Source organism: Panthera tigris, chromosome B1, assembly GCF_018350195.1.
Source record: "Panthera tigris isolate Pti1 chromosome B1, P.tigris_Pti1_mat1.1, whole genome shotgun sequence".
NCBI lineage: Eukaryota > Metazoa > Chordata > Mammalia > Carnivora > Felidae > Panthera > Panthera tigris.
The window spans coordinates 156,415,013-156,432,613 of NC_056663.1; positions in this window are offsets into that span (position 1 = coordinate 156,415,013).

The following is a 17,601-nucleotide window of genomic DNA, read 5'->3' on the forward strand; positions in this document are numbered from 1 at the left end:
CAGGGATCTAGGATCAGAGGTTAAAAGATAAAACGCAAGTGATAAAAGCACACACAACAATCCATGATTTTCTAATGGTGAGAAAATTTGGATAAACATCTTACCCAGAACCTGCTAGGGGTGCTTAAGAGTGGTACAGTTATTTTGACCTCAGTATTGCTGCGAACTAATGAATGAACAAGTGAGGTTTATATATTCTTATTCTCAATATGTTATGTCGGGTGGTAAAGAGTACAGAAAAGGGTATGTTGAAATTGAGAAAGGCAGTCTTTCCTAAAGGTAACTGGCTCTTTCTTTTAAAAGAACAATGTTTTAATGAGTGAGGTTTTAACAGCAGAGAACTTACTGTGTGCTTCCTTCAGGGAATGTTTTCAATTTAATTAGTGTGTAGGATCGTAGATTAGGAGACTGTAGATTTAGTCCATCGTCTCTTCTCAATGGTGATAGTGACTTGCTCTGTCAGTCACATACTCTTGAGTTTCTTGGAGCTATAATTTGCGATAATGATTATTACTGGTTCAGGATATTCATGGGTTATTTCCCCTAAGTCTCTAAAACAGGGAAACTACATCAGGTTGAAAGAATAGTTTGCATCCAACCCACCAGATATTCAGCTGTAGGCCATCATGGTGTGGGGCATGTTTTTGGCTTCAAATTGGAAGCCAATTTGACATCAATGGTAGATATCATAAACTATTTGAATATACACTTGGGGCTAATATGGTTGTCAAAATGAAATAAGGTTAAATATTGTGTAAACTACTAAATTTCATACCAATGGAGTTATTATAGAAAAATTCCAGGTATATAGTGGAAATTTGACTTTGTTACTTAAAAAAAAAAAAAAACTTTTAATGTTTACTTTTGAGAGAGAGACAGAGAGACAGAGTTTGAGCAGAGGAGGGGCAGAGAGACAGAGGGAGATCCAAAATCTGCAGCAGGCTCTAGGCTCTGAGCTGTCAGCACAAAGCCTAACACAGGGCTTGAGCCCATGAACTGTGAGATCATGACTTGAGCTGAAGTCAGATACTTAACCAACTGAGCTACCCATGTGCCGCTGACTTTGTTACTTTTATCATTATAAGAAAACTTGAGAGGAAAAGAAAGTAACTGTTAAAAGGTCCAGAAAAAGTCCAAATACCCTAAACCATTCAATGGAAATCGCAGCAAGCCAAATTGAGACCAGTGCATAAAATGGGGAGAGAGTTTTCCAGGATATGATAGGTCCATAGAAAGCAGTGTTGGGCGTTCCTAGAGTATCCAAATGAATCCACTAAAATTCTATTTGTTCAGAAAGTACAAAACCCTGAAATGAGAAGAAATACTGGAAGTAAGACCTACATGGAACAGAACAGGTACAATAAGGACAAAAGAATAGATAAATTTGGGGGCGAGGAAGACAGTAACATTTGTGACACTTGGGAAAAACAACAATACCTCTAGATGATGAAAGTAAAAGAACTGATTTGGCTCACCTTCCTCTTCTATGAATTCAAGACTGAAGAGTATTGTGGGAACAATGCAGTCTTACATAAAAATGTACAAATAATCATTAGCAGAGGGACTTATTGGATGTACTTTATTATATTAAGATAATGGAGTATGATGCAAATGCTATTTCAGCTTAAAAAAAGCAAAGGCTATCTCTGTATACTACTATGAGATGGGATCCAAAGTTTAGTATTATTTACATACTAAAATTATTTTATTTATTTATTATTATTATTAATTATTAATTAATTATTGATTGATTATTAAGATCAATATGGAGGAAAGTGTGTATAGTTATTGTAATGAAAAAAAATCAAAGTGTTTTAGTTCATTAGGGCTGCTATTAAAAAAAAAAGTACTATGTACTGGATGGCTTAAACACTAAACATTTGTTGCTCACAGTCTGGGCACTGGCAAGTCCAAGATCATGGTGTCTACAGATTTGGTGTCTGGTGAGAGCCTGCTTCTGTTCGCTGACAGCTCTTTTCTCACTGTGACCTCACAAGGGCAGAAGGGAAGAGGGATCTCGGTGGGGTCTCTTTTATAAAAGCTAACCTTGGGGCACCTGGGTGGTTCAGTCAGTTAAACACACAACGATGGCTCAGGTCATGATCTCATGGTCTGTGAGTTCGAGCCCCACCTACGGATCTCTGCTGTCAGAGCTGAAGTTGCTTTGGAACCTTTATCCCCCTCACCTCTCTGCCCCTGCCCTGCTCTCTCTCTCTCTCTCTCTCAAAAATAAATAAACATTAAAGAAAATTATAAAAGTAACCTCATGCATGAGGGCTTCATTCTCCTGATCAAAACACCTTCCAAAGACCCCAATTAGGTTTTAGCATATGAATTTTGAGGGGATACAAATATTTGGTCTGATGCTGCAGAGACAGAGCCCCATTATATGCATATGTAAACACACATAGTTATGCATATTTTCTTATATCATAAAAAAAGAAACAATGGAACAATAAACCATAACACTGGGGGTAAAATATTATCAATAGAAAGGGAGAAAATAATGTGGAAAGGCATAGAGATAGAAACTAGATTTTCTGAATATATTATTTTTATAGTTTTGATTTGGAACCAAGAAAATAATTTTATATGAAAAAGGTTATCTTCAAAAATAAAAAGTAAACTAAAACAAATCAACTGAACTTTATATTGACTTGGTACACCACAGAGAAAAACCCTTTCAAGTGACTTTGAAATACAGTAATTTAACTGTATGTCTTAGTGTGATATGAATTAAGGACAAAAAGAACTGCAAAAATAACTTATGTTTTCAGAATTCATAACATTAGTGACAATTCTGTGATTATTATTCTGAAACAGTTGTATGTGTATTTTGAGAAAAATAAATGGGTTATGGTGGTGTTATTGTAAACTAAGATTTTTATTGAAGAGAAAAAGAAATAACAGTTATAAGATCAACAAGAATAAGTAAAAGCTCTGTAGTCCTAAATTTGCACTGAAAGTGTTAGAAGATACTCATAGCGTTTTGTCATGTATACATATATGCGTGCATGTGTGTATGTGTATTGATCAAGCAGTCTACAGTCCGCCTGGGCTTGACTGTACTTATGACAGGTTTCTTCCTGACTTCCCTTTTCTTAGAGCATTTAGTTCAAAAAAGTTTCAGTTGTAAATGCTTTTTCTGTCCCTTTGACATGTAAATATCCCAGCCCTTGGCAGTTTTACAACACCATCTCTTTCAAGGACCTGGCAGGGACTCATCTGGAATGTAATCTTCAAGAAAGAGCCCCTATCTCTCAGACTCTGTGCAAGGGTAGGGGCATAACTTTGATAAGCACCAATTAGCAAAAACAGATGTCCTGGTGACATTGTGCAATCTCTGCGACGTCCTCCTCTTCTTTCCCACTAGCCCACCACTTGCTTTTTTCTCAGGGGGTTTGTGTTCAATCTCTCTCTCAAATTGGAATAGTTCTGGGTAAAGTCTTTCTTGCCTGTTTAATTTCTGTAACTTCTCTTCAGCGACACACATGCATACACACATGTGTAAAAATCTCATTTCAAATATTTTTATCTCCTATCTCTAAAATGCTTGGAAACAATGCCAAGTGCGATAGCAATGAGTAATCCTAATATGCATGCTATAGTCTCTAAATAGCATTTTCATAGAAAAAGGAAAAGGAGACCTTTGGAGAAGTGGCGTGTAGCAAGGCGCCATACCACAAAGAAAAGTAGCTATCAAAGACAGATGATGTCAAAAGTCTCAGGAGCCAACTGGATGTGGCCCCCTCACCGGCCAATGGTGAAATAATTTATGCATTTAAGAGTATTTAGTTAAAATATAGCTAATGTGTTTAATTCAAGAATCCATCATGTATTCTATAACAAAAACAAACAAAAAAAGCAAACAAAACAAGACATACAAAAACTCTTCTTTGGTCACATTTGGCGAATGTTAGGAAAACAGCTCACTATTTTAGAAACTGGCAAATAATAAGAAATAGGTATATATAATCTCTCTTACTCTATCATCTCTCTCTGTGTCTCTGTCTATCTCTCTATATACACATATACACATATGTATGTGTGTGTGTGTGTGTGTGTGTGTGTGTGTGTGTTGTGTGCCCCGGCTTATAATTGATAATGAAATGGGAGAATTAGAATGCTTTTGCTATTGTAATGGGAGAATCATTTTGCTATTAATGAATAATAGCAAAGTAATGGATCAGTGTTTCCTACAATAACAAAAAGAGATGGCATAAAAGTGTTCTCTTATAAATATCTGCACATCAAAATTGGGTTCCAGAATGGCCAAGTGAGGCTCTTAGTGAACTACTCTCCCACAAAAACAACAAAAAACACTGGGGAATCATCTAAAATCATCTCTTTTAGATCTCTGGAACTTAACCAGATCCAAAGAATGAACTGAAAGGTATTTATCCCAAAGAAACTACTGAACCTTGATAAGACAGCAGTGTCCATAGCATTTCAACTTGTCACTACTCCCCATACCCTCCCCCTTTAGCTCTTTGTCACAGTGGCCATGAAAATCAGCAGACTCATAGCCAAAAGAGAGGATTAATCTCTTACAGAGCTCCATTAAAAGCTCCATCCCAGACCACAGTCAATATTTTGTCCAAACTAGCAACAACCTGGAAAATCTCCATCCTTAAGGTGTTGTGGCTATTTGATTTGACTCAGCAATCGGTTCAATGGGGTGGGGGGGACCTCTTTCCAAAGCATTGCCAAAAACAATAGTAATCTGCTGACAAGATTGCAGCATCCACAGTAACTAGAATCCAAGTTAAGAAATAAAGAGCAGGGGCGCCTGGGTGGCTCAGTCGGTTAAGCAGCCAACTTCGGCTCAGGTCATCTCTCGGTCTGGGAGTTCGAGCCCCGTGTCGGGCTCTGTGCTGACAGCTCAGAGCCTGGAGCCTGTTTCGGATTCTGTGTCTCCCTCTCTCTGACCCTCCCCTGTTCATGCTCTGTCTCTCCCTGTCTCAAAAATAAATAAAACATTAAAAAAAAAAAAAAAAGAAATAAAGAGCAGAGTTGCAATAAGGACAATTACATAGGTACATATAATGGACAGTGTAAGCATGTTTTTGTTTGTTAAATCTGGTCTCCTATCTGAATTAAAATGCAACTACTCAAAACAATAATTCTGAAACCATGTTAATGATTAGAATATTTAACTCATATGACAATAATAGCACAATAGAGTGTCAGGGAAGAGAACAGAGCAAAGCTTTGCATACCATTGAAATTAGGTTAACATTAAAAAGAACTAGATTGATTTAAATTTATATGCTAATTCTAATATTAATTGTCTTAGTCTGTTTCAGCTGCTATTACAAAAATACCATATAGACCAGGTAGCTTATAAACAACAGAAATTTATTTCTTTTAGTTCTGGAGGCTGAGAATTCCAAGATCATGATGTCAGCGGATTTAGTGTCTCATCAGAGCCTGCTTCCTGGCTCCATCTTCTCTCTGTGTCCTCACATGGCAGAAAAGGTGAGGGATATCTCTGGGGCCTCTGTTATCAGACCACTAAATCCAATGGTTGAATGCTTCACCCTCATGCCCAAGGACCTCCCAAAGACCCAACCTCCAAATGCCATCACATTAGTGATTAGATTTCAGCATATGGATTTTAGGGAGGACACAAAACATTCAATTTGCAGCATCCCACCCCTGGCCTTCCAAAATGCATTTGCTTTTTGCATTCAAAATACATGTATTCTACCCCAATAGCCCCAAATGTCTTAACTTGTTCCAGCATCAACTAAAGTCCAAAGTCTCCATTTTATTTATTTATTTATTTATTTATTTATTTATTTATTAGAGAGAGCACACATAAACAGTGGAAAGGGGCATAGGGAGAGGGAGAGAGAATCTTAAGAAGGCTCCATGTGCAGCTCAGAGCCTGACATGGGGCTCAGTCCCACAACCCTGGGATCATGACCTGAGCCAAAATCAAGAGTCAGATGCTCAACCAACTGAGCCACCCAAAGTCTGATCTGAATATCATCTAAATCAGATATGGGTGAGACTTAAGCTATGATTCATCCTGAGCAAATTGCTCTCCATCTGTGAACCTGAAAAATCAAAGTAGTTATGTGCTTCCAAAATAACAATGGTGGGGCAGGCATTCAATAGATATTTCCATTTCAGAAGGAAGGAAGAAAGAAGAGTGACAAGGCCAAAGCAAATTCAAAATCCAATGGGGTAAATGCCATTACAGAATATTAGAATATTCCTCTTTGGCTCAATGTTCTTCCCTCCAGGCCCACTGAAGTGGGGTTCTACCTCCTGGACCCACTGGAGTAGCAAGAAAAATCTTGCCCAAGATTTTGCAAGGCAGAGATTGGGCCCACAAGGCTCTGAGAAGACCTGTCCCAGTGGTGATTCTCTGACTAGGCCCTGTGGTTCTACTGGGCACAGCCCACACTGCCTTGCAGCCCACTGGAACCACAAGTTGCAGAGGAACAAACTGGGGAATGGAGGCTGCCATGTGAAGCTTCACTTGGAAGAGTGCCCCAGGCAGGACATGCTGACGTCCCACAGGCACCAGCAACTCTTCCTTCGAAGCCACTCTGTCCATGGGGCCTTTGTAATCTGTAATCTTGGAGTACTCTGTACCTGAAGCTCTCAGAATCACCTTGACAGTGATGGGGGGGTATTCTCCTATTGTCTTGCACAATAGCTCCTAGTGTCTGTTGAGATGGTTCTTTGGGAATATGCTTAATATTCTTCAGTGAGCAGGCTTTGTAATGTTTTTAATATGGATAGGCTGAGAAGGTGTAAAATGTTTACAATCCACTTCCCTTTTGATTAACAATTCCAACCTTAAATTTTCTTGTCCCACATTATACAAGTAGTCAAGAGGAACCAGACCGCTCCTTCCGCATTTCACTTAGCTGTTTCCTCAGCCAAATATCCAGTGGTGACTTTCACAAGTTCTCCCTTTCACAAACACTAGGACATGAACATGATTCAACCAAACTCTCCACTTCTTTTTTTTTAATGTTTATTTATTTTTGACAGAGAGAGAGAGAGAGAGAGACAGACAGACAGACACAGCATGAGCAGGGGAGGGGCAGAGAGAGAGGGAGACAGAATCTGAAGCAGGCTCCAGGCTCCGAGCTGTCAGCAAAGAGCCTGACGCGGGGCTCGAACTCACAGACCGAAAAATCATGACCTGAGCTGAAGTCGGATGCTCAACTGAATGAGCCACCCAGGCGCCGCACAAACTCTCCACTTCTTAACAAGGATTGTTATTTCCTCTATCATCCAATAACACGTTTCTCATTTTTGTGTGAGACTTCATCAGAATGGTTTTCACCGTCTAGATTTCTACCACCATTCTGCTCAGGTCTACTTAGATATTTTCTAAGGAGTTTGCAGCTTTCCTTAGAGCTCTCTTCTTTCCATACTTTCACCACAATCACCTTTAATGGTTCTTTTGTGACCATGTGGAATTTTTCTCACGTAAATCACAAAGCTCTTCCATATTGCACTCATTACCCAGTTCCAAAGCTGCTTCCACATTCTTAGATATTTGTTTCAGCAGCACCCCACCTCTTGGTACCAAGTTCTTTCCTAGACCTCTCAAGCTGCTATGACAGAATACCAGAGATTGAGTGGTTTGTAAACAACTGAAATTTCTTTCTCAGTTCTGGAAGCTGGGAAGTCCAAGATCAAGGCATGGCACATGCATGACTGCTAGTGAGGCCCTGCTTCCTGGTCCGTAGGCAGTCTTCTTGCTGAGTCCTCACATGACAGAATGAATGAGGGGTGTCTCTTGGAACTCTTTGTAAGGGCACATTCTTTCTCATTGATGAGCGCTTCATGCTGATTCTCTAAGCACTTCCCAAAGGTCCCATCTCCAAATATCACTGTAGGTTTCAACATATGAATTTGAGGAGCACACAAACATTCATTCTATAGCAGTAACAAAAATAAAATAACCACAAAAATATAGAGTAGAAAAAGGGGGGGGGTGGTTAAAAGCATTTTGTATAATACGAAATATTTACTTAATACAAAAGAAGTCATTAATTGAAGAACAGATGAGCAGAAATGATTTGAGACATAAGCAATATAGGGGATATAAATCCTACCTTATTAGTACTTGTATTAATATCTAGATTATTTTCCAATTTGGTGACTACACTGGCTTATCATGCCAAATATTTTATTTAACTATTATCATCTAAAATAAATCTAACATTTACATCTACTTGTATATTTCTATGCAAAGAAATTGCTTTCTAATTTCTAAGAAAATAAAACTTAACTTTCTTTGAGTAAAATAATACATAATATTGGATAACAAAACACTTCACTGCGATGCAAGCCCATGGCATCATAGATAATGGGGATAATAATGAACGTTTGAAATCTATATATTCCTTGAAATCAAACCTGCATACTTAATAAAGGTCATAATTTAATACAATAAAAGTTAGAAGTCATCAACAGCATGTAATTTACTTCTACTTACATCTATTGTTTCTCTAAATTGATAAACATTTCTAAGCACTTAATATATTTTCTTAGTTATATATTTTATTAGATACTCCACCAAAATATTCAGTAATTTTATAATCTTATTCTGAACGATTGGTCTCAGTCTACCACGTTCAGCACCAAATAGTTTTAAAAATGTGTTATGCAGTCACATCACACTTCTTGGCTGTGTGAATTTAGACAAATTACTTAATTGCATTTAAACATAATCTTTTTGGGGCGCCTAGGTGGCTCAGTCGGTTAAGCATCCGACTTTGTCTCAGGTTGTGATCTCATGGTCCGTGAGTTCCAGCCCCGCGTCGGGCTCTGTGCTGACAGCTCAGAGCCTGGAGCCTGTTTCAGATTCTGTGTCTCCCCCTCTCTGACCCTTCCCCGTTCATGCTCTGTCTCTCTCTGTCTCAAAAATAAATAAACGTTAAAAAAAATTTAAAAATAAACATAATCTTGTGTTTAAAATGGGAGTTAGTGGTAACCTACCTTAGTGATTTGTGGAAGGACAAAATGAGTTAAATATGGAAAGCACCTGATAATGTCACCTGTTACTACTCTTTATAGTTAGCTTCTTGGATCCCTTTTGTCATTCCTATTGTCACTGTCAATCCACCTAACAAATATATCTGCACATTACCTATTACACATGCTTTCATAATAGAGTACCAATCCCTAAATGTCCTTTACCTTATCTCCCTTAACCTTTTTGAAGTATTTATTAAACAAAAGTAATAATATCAAATAATTCTACATCTGATCCACAGTGATTTTCCTCTTCTGCTCTAACCTCCCTGCCAGGTTTCTCTGTATCTAATTATCTCAAACAGCCTTTTAATTTGCATGTTCTATAAAACTTCTGGAAGAATTAAAAATTCTAGTTAATCTGTCATATATTGGACTTTAGGGAAACTGTATACTGGAGAGCCATTATGTTATAGTCCTCTGATAAGCTTAGAACGATGGCCAAACCAAACAAAACAATTGTAAAATTCACAAAATGTCTGTAATCATAATTTTTGGCTAATTTACTCAGTTGCTCTATAACACATACTTATAGAGTTGACAAAGATACTTCATCTGTTCCATTTTCAATATTTTAAATATTTTATGCACATTTATTATATCATTATTTTAAATGGTTAGTAGGTTTGTATTATTTATTCATTATAAAGAATGATGATACTTGAACAAGTTTGACTTTAAGCCTATCCTTATGGAACTCACTAGTGGGGAGAATTTGCATTCAACACTAATTTTATGTATTTCATATTGAGTTTACACTAAGATTAGGTTGTCAGTTCAGACTCCTATAATTAGAAATCTCAGTTGGTCTCAAATATATGAATAACTTCAAGGATTCAGGCAATTAGGTGGAACAGACCAGGTAGGAAGAGGTGTGGTCATTAAGGATGGCTCTCCCTGTCCTTCCTTCCTGTCTCGGACAAGAACTCTGCTCTAGAATAAGAGGTTTCTATGTGAGGGATATGCATTATTACTGTGGATATCAGGAAACATTTAGTTTATAGAACCCGTCTATTTGTACTTCAACTTACATGACTTTTCTGAGGGAGCCATGCCAATAAGCCCTTAGCTTCTGGGTTTGTTTTCTACAAGCAATTTTAACAGGAATCATTCTGTTAAGAATATTCAATTGATAAATACACTCTTTTTAGAAGAAAAAAAAAAAGCTCTGTTCAGTCAGAAATTCAGTTACCACACAAACAAGGAGATTAAATCAGATGGCTTGCCTTCTTTCTTTATGCCAGCAGTGTCCCTCTGACACAGGGAGCAAATGAATCATGGGGTGTGTATTTCAACTCTATTTTCATCTTTTATATTGCAAGGTTAACGTGAGAAGAAAAGAATGTATGAGAAAAATATTCGGCCACATTACTTATCTGAGAAAGGGTTCATACAGTTACTTTATACTAAAAATGTATGTATAGGTTCCTATTAAACTGTGTTGAAGATCATTTATTCATTTTTCAGCATATCTTTTCCTCTATTTGACTCATTCTATGACCATGCAGGGAATAGTATATCATTTTGGTCAAATTTATTCTAAGTAGTATTTGTTAAAAAGAAAACTTAAAGAAGGAATGAATCTTCAAAAATTTTGCTGACATGAAACGTTGGTAAATTAGGCATCAAGAGCACAATACTTTTTATGCTTTCATATTTTTGCTGTGTATTGTTTTATTGCAGAATATTTTATTGTAATAGCACTCATTTCTGAGATCACACTTACTTTTATTGCTTCCATGTGACTGGAATATATTACATAAGTAAAACTTGACTTATTAGTTCAAATGGATGTATGCATGAGTATTTCTAAATGTCATTTTACTAGAAGTCTATGTTTTATATAATTTACAAGAATGGATCCCTGAAGACAAATCTCATAAACTTTCATTTGCACAAATCTTCCTTTTCAACAGGCAAGATAATAGGACATCACCCTTTGCAGACTGCACAATTTTAAAATGTGGTAACAAGGAGTAGCTAAAGATGAGCAAAACAGAAAGCCAAAGCACATATACAAGTAAAGTCATTAAGTGGGATATAAATGTGAAAATAGCCAGATCATGGATCTCAAAGTTACTAAATCCATGATTGTGATTTTTCATATTTTATTCATGATAGATAATCAATAGGTCGATTGATCGATAGATAGATAATAGATAGATAGAAAGATGGATAATAGATAGATGGATAGATAGATGATAGATAGAAGATAGAGGATAGATAGGTGATAGAATGCTGTTCTATCTTTATAATTATTATGTCCTTCACCAACATTTGACTTCATGGAATAATGCCTGAAAAACAGTGTACCATCATATTCTTTAAGAGACTTTTAAAAAGATCTAACTAAGCAAATGCATGTTTATTAAAAACAGGTGAATTCTTTTCCAATTTTTAAAAATTGAGATATAATCCATATGCCATAAAACTTACCATTTCAAAGTATAAAATTAAGTGTTTTTTACCATTTACAAGGGTGTGAAAACTTGACTAGTAATTAATTCCAGAATAGTTTCATCATCTCCAAAAGAAATCCCTACCTATTAGCAGTCATTTCCTTTCTCCCCTTTCCCAGTCTCCTGGTAACCATATATCTCCATTTTTGTCTCTGTAGACTTGCCTATTCTAGACACTTCATATAAATGGAATCAAATAATGTGTGATCTTTGTGCCTGGCTTCTTGCACTAAGAATGTTTTCAAGGTTTGTGCATAGTATAGCAGTATTTCATTCCTTTTTATTGGCTGAAAAATATTCCATTGCACAGGTATACCATATTTTGTTTATCCTTAGTCAGTTGATGGGCATTTGGGTTGTTTCTACTTTTTGCTATTGTGAATGATGATGCAGATGCTTATTTGATTATATAATATCCTTATCCTATATTCTATAAGAGAGAAACTGGATAATCAATGCATATGTTTATTTATATATAGTCATTTTTTATTTGATAGCAAAAAGGCTTATTTTTTGTGTTACAGAATCAGTCCTAGAGAGCAAATTATATGTAAACATCTACACAATCTTCATATTTAAATTCTGTAAGAATCAGCTATTTTTAGAAAAAACCACTGCTATTTCTATGGCCACAGATTTCATTTATGAAAATCTTATTATAAAATATAAATAAATTTCCCCTTTCTTTTGTATAATCCCAGCCAAAGTAGGGAAACAATGTCAATTTAAAGAACCTAAAGACATTGACTTGTGCATTGGTTATTTTCTGGAAATAGTTTTTAAAGAGAGAAAATGAATTAAGCACACAATACATAAAATATTAAGGAAATTTTGGGCAATGGCAATTAAATAATGATTGTAATAGCAAACTAATGAAACAGAATAGAAAAACAACATGGCAAAGCAAATTCTAAATTTGTTATCTTAAGATCAATGTATGTTCTATAAATCAGAAGTATACATACGTACAAACACACACACACACATATAATGTAATTCCCTTCTCTTTCCTGTATCTTTTCTTGCCTGTACTCTCAAATAGTCTGGGAATTCTCAACTGTCTCTTTCACATCAGCATTTATGCATCCTTAAATAACTTCCATTTGAACCCTCACTTTGGTTCTGCCAAACTCCCATGCAAAGCAGCTTTTACTTCTACCTCTTATGCTCCGAAACATTTCAACTCTTTCTGGCATTAACAACATTTCTTCATGTTTCATAATGACTCTTTCTCCTCTACCCAACAATTTGCTTTATATCAGAGTACTTAACACCCTTTAAATGAATCGCTTGCTTAGTCCTCTTTTTTATCTGGAGTCCATCTTCCTAGGAGAGAGTCATCTTCTATTCTACTAACAGTCGTTTCCCCAATGTCTAGAACTCCATTTGCAACATTAAAAAGTACTAAATAGGTAATTGATGAAAGAAAAAAAAAGATTAAGAGATGAAACAATTATCAAGGTCCAATAGTAGTTAAGAGTTTTCTTTATAGGAGCCAAAGCATTGGCATAATGTTTGGTGCTTTTAATCCCTTATTTTTGAAAGCTTGTATTTTTCTAAATAGCGTCCATTTATGGGTCACCTTTTTGTCCCATAAGTGATGTTAATTTTTCACTTTAGTTGTTGTTCCATAGGCCATGCATTTTTCATGTGAGTGATAGCTCTTCCAGGTGGATGAAACTTGGCCCTTCAGGCCAAAAAAGTCTCAGTGAAAGCAATGTTTCGTGACCCTATAATGCTGAACTCTACCCAACAAAATTATATTCCTTAATATTGATTTTTTTGGTGAAATTCAAATTAAATTTATTTTTTCTCTTTAATAGGGCAACAATGAAGAAAGTGTTGAAAACAATGATTTGGACAATGCTATGCTTTTAAAACTTTTTTTTTTTTTTAACGAAAAACTTTCCCGTGTCACATTTATTTGGAAGGTGGAAAGTATATAATTCCTTATCGGAAACACTTAACAAAATTTTATACTGTGACTTCTCATTTATTTTTTTTTAAGTTTTTTTCTAGCTGTGTGAAAAATGCTGATGGTATTTTGATAGGGATCAAATTAAATGTGTAGATGGCTGTTTTTATTTTATTTCCAGTTAGCTAACATACAGTGTTATATTAGTTTCAGGTGTAAAATATAGTAATTTAACATTTCCAAACCCTGTGCTCTTACAAGTGCATTACTTAAACTCCATTACCTATTTAACCCATCCTCCCACCCACCTCTTTTTCAAGGTTACTTTGGCTACTCTGGGCCTTTTATGGTTCCAAACAATATGATTGTTTGTTCTAGTTCTTAGAAAAATGTTGTTGGCATTTTAATAGGGATTGCATTAAATATGTAGATTACTTTGGGTAATATAGACATTTTAATAATATTTGTTCTTCCAGTCCATGGGCAAGGAATGTCTTTCCATTTCTTTGGATAGTCTTCAATTTCTTTTATCAATGTTTTATAGTTTGCAGAGCACAAGTCTTTCATGTCTTTAGTTAGGTTTATTCCTTGGTATCTAATTATCTTCAACAAAATTGTAAATGGGATTGTTCCCTAATTTCTCTTTCTGCTGTCTCATTTGATGTATAGAAATGCAACAGATTTCTGTACATTGATTTTTTTGTATCCTGCAACTTAATTCATTTATCAGCTCTAGCAATTTTTTGGTGTTTTCTTTATAGAATATTATGTCATCTGCAAATAGTATAAGTTTTACTTCTTTTTTGCTGATTTGAATGCCTTTAATTTACTTTTGTTTTCTGATTGCTGTGGCTAGAACTTCAAGTACTATATGGAATAAAAATGGTAAGACTGAACATCCCTGTCTTACTCCAAACCATAGGGGGAAATCTCCGAGTTTTTCCCCATTTAGGGTGATGCTAGCTGTGGGTTTTTTATATATACAGTTTCATTATGTTGAGGTATGTTTCCTCTATTCATACTTTGTTGAGGGGTTTTATCATGAATGGATATTGTGCTTTGTCAAATGTTTTGTTTTTTGTTTTTTGTTTTTTGCATCTATTGAAACGATAGTTTGGTTCTTATCTTTCTTTTATTAATGGGTTCCTATAGCAACCCAGGAATAAATCCCACTTGATATTGGTGAATGACTTTTTTAATGTATTGTTGGGTTCCATTTGCTAGTATTTTGTTGAAGATTTTTACATGTACATGCATCAGAGATATTGGTCTGTAGTTCTCTCTTGCTCTCTCTCACTCTCACTCACTCTCTTTTTATTTTGTATTTTTTGTTGTTTTTGTTGTTATCTTTATCTGGTTTGTTATCTGGGTAATAAGCAATGCTGGGCTCATAGATTTAATTTGGAAGTTTTCTATCATCTTCTATTTTTAGAAAAGTTTGAAGAAAATAGATATTAACTCTTATTTAAATATTTGATAGAGTTCACCTGTGAAGCCATCTGGTCCTGGACTTTTGTTTGTTGGGAATTTTTGATTACTGGTTCAATTTCTTTGCTGGTTATCAATCTGTTCAAATTTTCTATTTCTTCCTGTTTCAGTTTGGGTAGTTTATATTTTTCTAGGAATTTACCCATTTCTTCTACGGTTTTAGCATATAGTTTTTCATAATATTCTCTTATATTTGTATTTCTGTGGTTTTAGTTGTTATTTCCACCCAACCATCTGTGATTTTATTTAGTTGGGTCCTTTGTCTATTCTTTTTGGTAAGTATGGTTAGAGGTTTAATCAACATTATTAATTTTTTCAAAGAACCAGCTCCCGGTTTCATTAATCTATTCTATTGATTCTTTTTAGTTCAGTTTCTATATCATTTATTTCTGTTCTAATATTTATTATTCCTTCTGACTGCTGGCTTTAGCCTTTGTTTGTTGCTCTTTTTATAGCTCCTTTCAGTGTTAGGTTAGGTTTTTTATTTGATATTTTCCTTGCTTCTTGAGGTGGACCTGTATGGAGGTAGGCCTGTATCCCTCTTAGAACCACTTTTGCTGCATCCCAAAGGTTTTGGACCAGTGTATTTTTGTTGTCAATAGTTTCCATGTTTATTTATTTTTTTCTTTTATTTCCTTGTTGACCCATTCATTGTTTAATGGCATGTTATTTAACCTCCATGTATTTGTGGTCTTTCCAGGAAATTCACCTTTTAAAAATATTTATTTAACCTCAGTGTTATCACTATCAGATAGAAATTAAACAATAGTATTTCATATTTGAGGCAAAAATGGTAGTATCATGGACAAGATAAAATTGTACAGGTGTATTGTGGTGTTAAAAGCAGAGTACTTTGGGCATAGAGATAAGTGAGAATAATTTTGTTACATACTAATAATGAATCATCTTCCCCAAGAAAGGACACTAGGTTTACCTGCTAGTACTAGTTACTGGGTACTCTAGCTCTTGGCAATTATTTTAACTTCTGAATATTCATGGCATCACCAATATTTGGTACTCACTCACTCTTTCCTGAGGGAAAAGTCAAGTTTCAAGTTTCTTTTATTGTCTGCAACTAGCAGATAGGTAATATATCTAGTAAATACTTGCTATTTTTTTTATGTTACTAACATTAATACTTAGCAAATAATAGACTTTGAAACATTCTTACATATAATGTCTATTGAAGAGATTTTAGGATTGATACAGCTAAAACATCACATTATGAGAAAATTAGAAATTTAAAAATTTACTAGCTATTTTATGGTATACAAGATTATTATTTAATTTGATAATGATATGATTATTTTATTAAAATATTTTATGGTTTCACGGCAGCTGGGTGGCTCAGCCGGTTGGGCTTCCCACTTCAGCTTAGGTCATGATCTTACACTTTGTGAGTTCGGGCTTCCATGTTGGGCTCTGTGCTGACGGCTCAGAGCCTGGAGCCTGCTTCAGATTCTGTGTCTCCCTCTCTCTCTGTTCCTCTCTCTCTCTCAAAAATAAATAAAGATTAGTTTTTTTAATAAAAATATTTTATATTTCAAAATTTATTCTAAAATATTTATGAATAAAATAATAGAATTTTGGTATTTTCTACAAAAATTTCTTGAGGTAGGTTTTAGGGGGTCTATTACAAATTAATAATATTTAAAACTCGATACATGCAAAGAAACAATGTTATCTACTATTGTATAGATTTGAAATTTTCTATAATATGTAATTTTTTTAAAAAATTGCAGGTTATGTTACATGGATTCTCTTTCTTAATAGATTAAATTATACAAGAACCAAAAAGAAATGAACATCCAAGAATTCTGTGATAAAATCATTTTTGCTAGATATAATTCTGTACTGATGCCTTAATGTTTCCAAATCTACAATGCGCATGAAGATATCAAAGTCTGAAAAATCTAATATAAAACAATCAACATGCTTTAGTCCACCATTCCCAAATATTTTGATCACTAAACCAGTTTATCACAATGTTAGTAGTTATTTATGTCCCAAAGAAAACACCAAGAGAAGCTTTAATTTATGACATTTCACGATTTATTTAGCTTTTGGACTTTTCTGATATCCCCTCATATTAGAGAAAAATGTGAAACAGCATGGGCTTTGACATCAAATAGCTGTGGTGTCTAGATACACCAGTTGTTAGCTTTGTAAATTTGTGCAAGGTAATTAACATTACACAACCTCATTTTTCTCTTCTGTAAATTAGGTATAAAATAAATCTTCAGAGAGTTATTGTTAAGATTAAGTGTACCGCCATGTGCAGTACTAATAATGGTAACATTTCCTCCTAGAATTTATTGTTTACTAAGAAATTTTATCTAAGGCAATGAAGTAGATTAACAAACTAGGCTATACGAAAAATAGTCTCAGATTAATTAATTTCTCGTGTGTGTAAAATGATTAGACTTTATTTACCACAATTCAGCTGGAAAGATAAATGTTACATGTGTGATAAAGAAAGCTAATGTGAACTTCAGCTGGTTGCTGCCATTTTGGTTAAGGAGAATAGATTTCTGCTGGAGGATATACTCATCTGGAAAATGGAGCACTGTGTCTGTTCCTGAATACAACAGTAAGATAATAACCAGGAAGGTAAGGAGTCTATAAATATAATCTGTATTTTTTTTCAAAGTAGGTATCTTTGGCCCCAAGTAGACAAAATTGGTACAGGTATGATAAGCCCTGTTTGAAATGTGTAGGGCTGATTTATAG